The 8,037-nt window shown below is 38.3% G+C and overlaps 1 long non-coding RNA gene across 1 annotated transcript in view; it reads right to left on the bottom strand.

Annotated features, from left to right (window-relative positions):
- Positions 1-583: 583 nt before the first annotated feature.
- The window catches only part of LOC139315356 (uncharacterized), a 21,348-nt gene continuing 13,894 nt past the window's right edge, over positions 584-8,037 (bottom strand). The window contains exon 3 of the long non-coding RNA XR_011600269.1: positions 584-718. This is a non-coding gene — a long non-coding RNA (uncharacterized lncRNA). The remainder of the gene's footprint in view (positions 719-8,037) is intronic.

Genomic DNA, 8,037 nt, shown 5'->3' with positions numbered 1-8,037 from the left:
CAATACAGCGGACGAACTGCATAGGAATGGCAGTCCGAGAAACTGAAGTGCGTCAGAAGAAGAGAGGAAAATATAGGTAGTTAAAGATGAGATGTAAATGAACGCTGCTAGGAAGGTAAGATCAGCAATCGAATGATTTAGCGTTGGGATCTGGTTATTTTTGAATCTCTCCCATAAAGATTTCTGAGCGTCTTTGTTTTGGTTGTCGGAGAGGGGGAAAACAATAATTACAAGAGAGTCCGATTTGGGTTCCTTGCCCATGGCGAGCAAAAGCGGTCGTTTCTGCGCTCCTCTAATCGATCGCTTCCTGATCCTGGGTTTGGAATGCGTCGGAGTAGCGTAGCTGTCCGCAGAGGAGCGATCGGGATTATTTCGCCTTGTTTTCGTTTTGGCAAGCTGTCACGAGTGCGCGGCCCAGTTAAGATGGGCAGCCACGTGGTGGAGCCGGTCGGAAGAAGAACAGCTCGAACTCGCCTAAATGCGGAGGGGGGGAAGGCGGAGGGAGGTGGAGAAAAGAACGCCGAGCTCCCCGGGGGAGGGAAATGTTCTGTTCTGTACCGCTCGCTCCTGCAGTTGCCGAGGCGATGAGAGGCTGCGCTGATGATGCAAATGTGCAAACCGGTTCAAGAGGCATTAAGCGCCGCCCAGATCCTAAATTCAGCCGATGCTTCTGAGCCATCCCGCAGGTGCAGCCCTTTTTTTTTTTTTTTGCTTCTTCCTCGTGATAGTTGAAGTTATAGAGGATCATATTGGAAAAAAAAAAAAAAGAAGAGAAGCGGTTGTAAAGCTGCACTATGATAAAAGCCCTTGTTTAGATAATACAGGAATAGGAAACCGGGGGCCCTGCTGGTGCATAACCTTAAGAGTTGGAGATTACAAGATCCGCAGTGCTGGATCCTGCGTCTGTTCCTTTAATAATAAACTGTTCGGGAAGATTAGACCCTGATCAAAGAGGTAGACCGCATACATTTGTTTTAAGTTTGACGAATCAGTTTATATTTTTATATCTACTTCTCAACTTCCGGGGTACAGAAAACTATAAGCAATATGTATTTGCAGTGGCGGAAATATTGATATGTACAATATATAGGGCATAAGCCACTCCGATTGAAATATTGTTTAATATCAGTGATTTGGGGATGGACGGGACACTTTAGAAATGTCACACTTCTACCAAAAATAAAAATGACATTTTAATTGTGATTCTGCATTTCAAGGAATAGGCCACTAACTTTGTAAAAGGGACCATACTTTCCACTAATCAGAAGAATAAGGTGTGTTTCTAATTAGCACATTCTATTTTTTGCCTTGGGGATGAATTATTTGCTAAGCATTCTGTTAATTATGAGGATGACTAAAAAACTCCGGAAAAAATGAAATTACAGAACTAGTAAGCCACTGTGTGTCATTATATAATCTTTATTTTCAAAATGCTTTGCTTCTGTTTATGGTTGCAGTGAGATGTATTTCTCAAACCTACTATTTTTTTAAAAAAAAATATTCCTGCAGTGTGTTACTTTAAAATAAGTGCTGTGGAATTAATCCGTATCTAAGAAATCTTAAATCTGTGACTAAGATATATGTTTTAATTTTTCTTTCTGTGGATTTTTCCCAATAAATTGATGTTTGGTTTCCTATAATGACTAACACTGCATTTTAGCTGTCTTAAAGTTACATAGGCTTATATATAATTATGATGAAATTGGATCCGCAGGAAAAATTATAGAGATTCCTGACTGTTCAGAATTCCAGATAGCCATACCCTTTTTAGGACTTATTCCACTTCCTGCCCCGAAGACATAGTCTGTGCTGGCGTTTCTGTTGTAGTGAATGTGCTTAGTAATAGTTAGGCAGTCTTGGTTCAGCCTTCCTTGTCTTTACACACAATGTTGGGTTTTCTTTGGGTTTTATTAAGCTTCAAGAATTTTGGATATAGAAATGGTATCTCAATATAAAAAGATCCAGTTTTTGAGTCAATTAAGACTTTTGTTTTTAATAGACCCCCCCCCTATTGTCCTAACTTGAAATGGATGCATCGTTTTTAAAAGAATGTACTAAATCTAGCTCATACTGCAAATGTACGATCTGAAAATAAATTTTCTGTGATTAATTTTGAAGAATAATAAATGCTGCTATATCTTGTAACAAAAAGCAAATGATACTATCAGTGTACATGTTAGGGACGTGGAAAGGATTCCAACCTACTAATGGCTGTTTTGAATGTTCAAAACATGAAACATGTTTCAAGTGGCTCTATTTTGAATATTCTGATTGAATTTCAATTGGACAATTCATTTGCTGGCTTTTTTGTTCTCCTAACCATTTTCCATCCTAATCCGCACAGCAGCATGGGCCAAACACTCCCCTACTGCTATTGAGATTTATTTATTTATTTAGCGTATGGCTGGTCACACACAGCATTAAAACACTTCATTTTTACAGGTTAAAAACAATTAAAACAATAAAAAAGCAGTAAGAAAACCTAAAAGGAAAACAGAAATAACATTTCAAAGTTTAATGTCGAGTTTGGAGATCCAGTCAGTAGCTGCTGTTGTTATGCAGAGGAAGTCCCTAGAATCTCCTGGATCCCTTCTGTTAGGGCAGTGGTTCTCAACCTGTGGGTTGGGACCCCTTTGGGGGTCGAACGACCCTTTCACAGGGGTCGCCTAAGACCATCGGAAAACATATATTTTCAATGGTTTCAGGAATAATTTTATGGTTGGGGGTCACCACAACATGAGGAACTGTATTAAAGGGTCGCAGCATTAGGAAGGTTGAGAACCACTGTGTTAGGGCATTCCCTCACTATATGCTGGATAGTCTGTCGAGGGGCTCCGCAATCACATTGTGCTGAAGGTGTCTTTCCCCATTTATACAGGGAGTCAGCACACACCCCATGAGTTGTTCTAATTCTATTATATGTCACCCATATGTGTCGGGGTAGGCTAAATCCTGGAGGTATACTACTAGGATTGATATGCTCGGAGACATCTTGGGAACAGCTATTCCACGCCTCCATCCACTTTTGTGTGGTGTTCTGATGATCGGCCATCAACTTACGCGCTGTCAAGATTGGTGGATTTCTTGACTTTAATCGGCATTTTAAGAGATCAGGAATGTATCCATGTATGGGTAGAGAGAAATTTAACAGGATCTTACTATACTCCCTAATGAGAGCTTCTTGTCGTCGTAAGTGCGGGGGGAGTATGTGACTAAGAACTGGTAACCAGTAACTAGATGTAGATTTTATGCACCCAGTAATTAGCCTCATCGTATGGTTAAGTTGAACATCAATAAGTCCTGTATGTGAGCTGTTTATCCATACAGGTGCACAGTATTCCGCTGCAGAGTAGCAAAGCCCGAGGGCTGCACATCGGAGAGTTGGGGCTGAAGCTCCCCAAGTTGTTCCGCATAGTTTTTGTAGGATGTTATTTCTGCTGTTAACCTTGGCAGCCATATTCTGGATATGTTTCTTAAAGGACAGGGTCCTGTCTAAGGTGACCCCCAGGTATTTTGGTGTTGCCTCGTATGGGAGCAGTTTGTTATTTAGGTATACATTGAGTTCTCTTTTTGCCAATTTGTTGTTGAGATGAAAACATGATGTAACTGTTTTACTTACACTTGGGATTAACCTCCATTGGTGGAAGTATGTGCTCAAAGTTGTAAGGTTGGCTGTAAGCACGCCTTCTGTAGCTTCGATGTCCTTGTGGCTATATGATAATGCCAGGTCATCAGCATAAGAGAACTTTTTTGATATCGTGGGTGGTATATCAGAAATGTATAGATTAAATAGAGATGGAGCCAGCACGGAGCCCTGAGGGAATCCGTTATTCAGGTGTCTTTGCTTACTGATTTTGTCACCCATGATGACTTATTAGGTGGCCCATAGTCCTACAGGGGACAGCGTGGAGGAATTTCTTTAATAGGCCCTCCCTCCATACTGTGTCATATGCTGCTGTGAGATCCACAAATACAACAGATGTTTTCAATTTATTCTGATAGCTGCTTTCAATATGGCTTGTAAGACTAAGTACCTGATCAACACAGCTCCGATAAGATCTAAACCCAGCTATTGAGATTGATGGAATGGAATGGGTAGATTGTAGGTGGGTTTTGTCCTGTTCATTATTTTGCAGGTAGGTCAGACGAAGGTGTGAATTGTTATCTAATGGTTGAATCATGGCAGTTGCCTTTGAGTGGATACCTTTGGGTGGATGATTGAGAGTCTTCATCGACATGTGAATTGTTGTATTTCATACAAAACTTGCTAATGCTCCTAGGGTTATGTAAAGAGTAACGGGTACAGTGTGGGTTTGGAAAACTTAATTTGTTAAACTTTGGTGTGTCAGTGCATGCTCTTAAAACTTGTTGATATTAAGAATGCATTCAAAATGGAAAAAATTATATTGGCTTGGCTTTGACAGGTTTGCATATTATCTGCTTACTCTTAAGCACTGTTGACATGATATTAAAAAACAACAGCAATTTTCCCCCTACATTAATTTCTTTTTTCAGCTAGCAGTCTCTCCTTTATACAAAGCAAAAAGACACAGCAGAGGACTAAACAATTACTGGTACTTATGCTGGGCCTAAACCTGGCAGAATACTTACAAAAAGAAACACGAAGTCTGTTACCTCAATTACTTGGCAAGATCAATCCCTATAGAAAAATTGACTAAGGAACTTATTAATGTTTTGAAAAATATCTTCATAAGAAAACTATAATTTAGTTTAATATTTTTAATGCCTTGGAGTCAGATATAGTAGCAAAAATAATTTTTAAAAGATTAGTTTGGTTCAACAATCTGGGAAAGAAATGGAAAACATTGATTTTCTGTTGTGAAACGTGTCACTTGCTGATACCTGTTTAGATTAAAGTATTTTTCCAGTGGTTAAGAGCAGAGATGTATTCCACAGTTTCCCATAGGATTTATTTAATGTTTCCAGAAATGTTGAAAAATATTCTGACAAATTTTATATTATTTTGGTTGGTGGACCAATGATCACATCACTTAATGTCTGTCTGTCTGTCTGTCTACCTGTACAACAGAATTCGAGGGGATCTTGGAGGTCTTCTAGTCTATCCCCTTGTTAAAGTTGGAGCCCCTATAACATTCCGAGCAAATGGCTGTCCAGTCTCTTCTTTAGAAACCTCCAGTGATGGAGCAACCACAACTTCTGGAAGCAAGCTGTTAATTGTGCTTACAGTCAGGAAATTTCTCCTTAGTTCTAGGTTGGATTTCTCTTCGATTAGACTTCAACTGTTACTTCTTGTCCTGCTCTCAAGTGAAAATTTATATGGCTGCCCACTGTCAGTGATTCTGTGTCACTTTTAAAGATAAAACCCAGTATAAAAACAATAAAAAGCAATAATCCCCTGCCCCTGGCAAACATTATGACCTTAAGGAATAAATCATGGGAACAACAGTTCTGAGTTCCAATTGTTTTCTGTGACTGCAATACTTGAAACATTTCAAGCACAGCAATAACATTCTGATGGAACCTTTTAAAAGGGTGTGTTTTATTCCAGGTCCAGAACAAAGCATTTTAAAATTTTGTTTTGTACATACCATTGTGATTTATGCTTCCAGCTCCAGTTGTATTCTTGCTTTCAATATGATTGACTTTTTAGTATAAAATAAGGTAAAGATTCCCCTGCACATGCGTGCTAGTCATTTATAATATGGTTTTATTAGGAAATCTGACTTACTTCCTTATTTCCTAAATAATAACACTAATTTATTCAACTTATATGCCCCCCATCTCTCAAAAGTAGAAGTGCAATCAAGTGAGGGATCTCATTTTGTTACCAAAGGCCTGGATAAATGAGGCTTTTAGTGCTATGTATTTAAATGGTCTCATGATGCTCAACAAATAAGTTTTGTTTTATGATAGAATCAGTTGAAGATAAAACATTCCTAATGGTATAAAATTATATTGTAGAATAAAGCATCCAATGAAATTTTTGTGTAATACATCTAAAAAGCAGAAAAGCTATAGTAAATGAATACTTCCATTTTCAAATCTTTTTATCGTTTAAATGTAAGATGTAGGATTTCCTCACGATAATGATTCTTTATAATGGGGAAGGGGGCTTGCTTGCAACTAATTCCTTGAGACAAAGTAAACATTTGCTTGGTCAGTTTCTTCTGTTCCACTATAACCTATTTTGTTTGAGGACAAATAAAGCCAGAGGTATGGCATAAAAAAGAAATAATTGAAATGTTCTCTCTCTCTCTCTCTCTCTCTCTCTCTCTCTCTCTCTCTGTGTGTGTGTGTGTGTGTGTGTGAATGAACAGAATGTGACTTTTTCATGAAATATTGGAAAGTGATTGTTTCAGTTTTGGAATCAATTTGACCCCCCCCCCCTTATGTTTAACTATATTTATACTGCTGCTTTCTACGTGATGTTCCATAACTGTGTGTCAGCTCCAAGGGGGAAATTTTGTAGTCTTGTAAGAAGTCTAATTACTCTAGTTTCTGCATCAGTACTGCCTGCAAAAGGCCAGTTCAAAAGTGAAGGATAGGAAAAATTGAATGTATCACTTATATTGGGCAATAATGGCTTCTATTCCTAAACTATACGTTATTTTTTGCTGTTTTTAGGAAGAAAAAAATGCTTAATTTACTCTCTTGGTAGAATTTTTAGGTTCTGTGCTTTTATGAATAAAATTTAAATGATAAATATGAACAAGAATTATATAAAATTGATATGAATCTTGTTTTCTCCCACTGTTTTGATATTTTGCCTCATTCATTATTTCACAGGAATTGTTCCAGCTATTTCATTCAAATTGCTATGGTCAAAGGGATACCGGTGGCAAAAACACACAGGTTGTTTTCTCTGTTCAGGCATGCTTTAAGTATTGTATCCCAATGTTGTATCCAAATAAATATTTAGCTGTTTAAACCTTAAATTCTTTGCCTAACTATCACATAGTTACTTACTATAGGATATCTCCCCACCAGAAAAGATATTAATGGAGATATCAGTGACAGTTTTCACTAATTTATACATGGGTCTTCATATTCACTAGGTGCTTTGGGTAGTAAGCAAATAAAGGATTGAAATGAGTCATGAACAGAAGTGAAGGACTGTGCCATGTAAAGAGGATTAGCCCCCCCCCCCAAATAGAATAGTAAAAATCCCAGGGAAAGTACTTGGATGTTAAGTGAATCCCAATCAAACCTATACCAAATTAAAAGTTTGACAGTGGAGGTCAGAGAAGAAAGGATAAGTAAGCAATTACAAATTTTTTGAATAAAGACTATAAAGAATTGAGGGGTTCTTTGGCTAGACTTTTCATAAGTACAATAAAGGAACCGATGGAATATGCTGAAAAGAGAAAAGAAAACTTGGAATAAGTTACAGTATTGGAGATTTTATTACTTTTGGCTCTGTTAGTGAACAAGATAGAATTGCTGGCAAATGCACCACAGAAGAGCTGAAATATTTACCTGTAGAAAGGAGATAACACTTCGACATTGGGCCAGTTTCTACCAGGGATCTAATTTAGTCAATTCAACATCTCCCTCATGGATTTACCAGAAAGCTTTTTGGGTTAGATAGGGCTCGTCAAGAACTCAGGTGCAGTTCCCATTTGTAGCAGTTTCCAAGTGTTTGCTTGGTTGGATTTTTCAGAAGAAAATGGAACCTTTTGAGTGGCGGAAGTTGGATAATGTTTATAGAAAAATACCAGATACAAATATCATTTAAACAGCCATCTTGTACATTTGAACATTTTGTAGCAATATAGAAATGTCTGTATGCATGTCTGCACAAGTGCATATACAGCTTTCATAAGGTATTGATATTGTAAAGGCACCTCTTATAGATAGCCTTTGCTATCTTTAAAAATGAACAGTTATTAACCAGTGGTGGGTTGCCCCCAGTTCGCACCGGTTCTGTAGAACCAGTAGTAAAACTGGCGGGAGGCTCTGCCCACTGACCTTGATGTCATCAAAACGCTTCTGCGCATGTGCAGAAGCTTCTGCAATTGCGCTGAAGAGTGCGCGCGCGGCTCCATTGCAAACCGG

The sequence above is a fragment of the Pituophis catenifer genome, unplaced genomic scaffold, assembly GCF_029215685.1.
Source record: "Pituophis catenifer annectens isolate HBS135680 unplaced genomic scaffold, rPitCat1.0.hap2 SCAF_3, whole genome shotgun sequence".
In the NCBI taxonomy this organism is placed as follows: domain Eukaryota; kingdom Metazoa; phylum Chordata; class Lepidosauria; order Squamata; family Colubridae; genus Pituophis; species Pituophis catenifer.
Note: the sequence above shows the minus strand (reverse complement) of the source record. Positions and strands in the feature narration are given on the sequence as shown.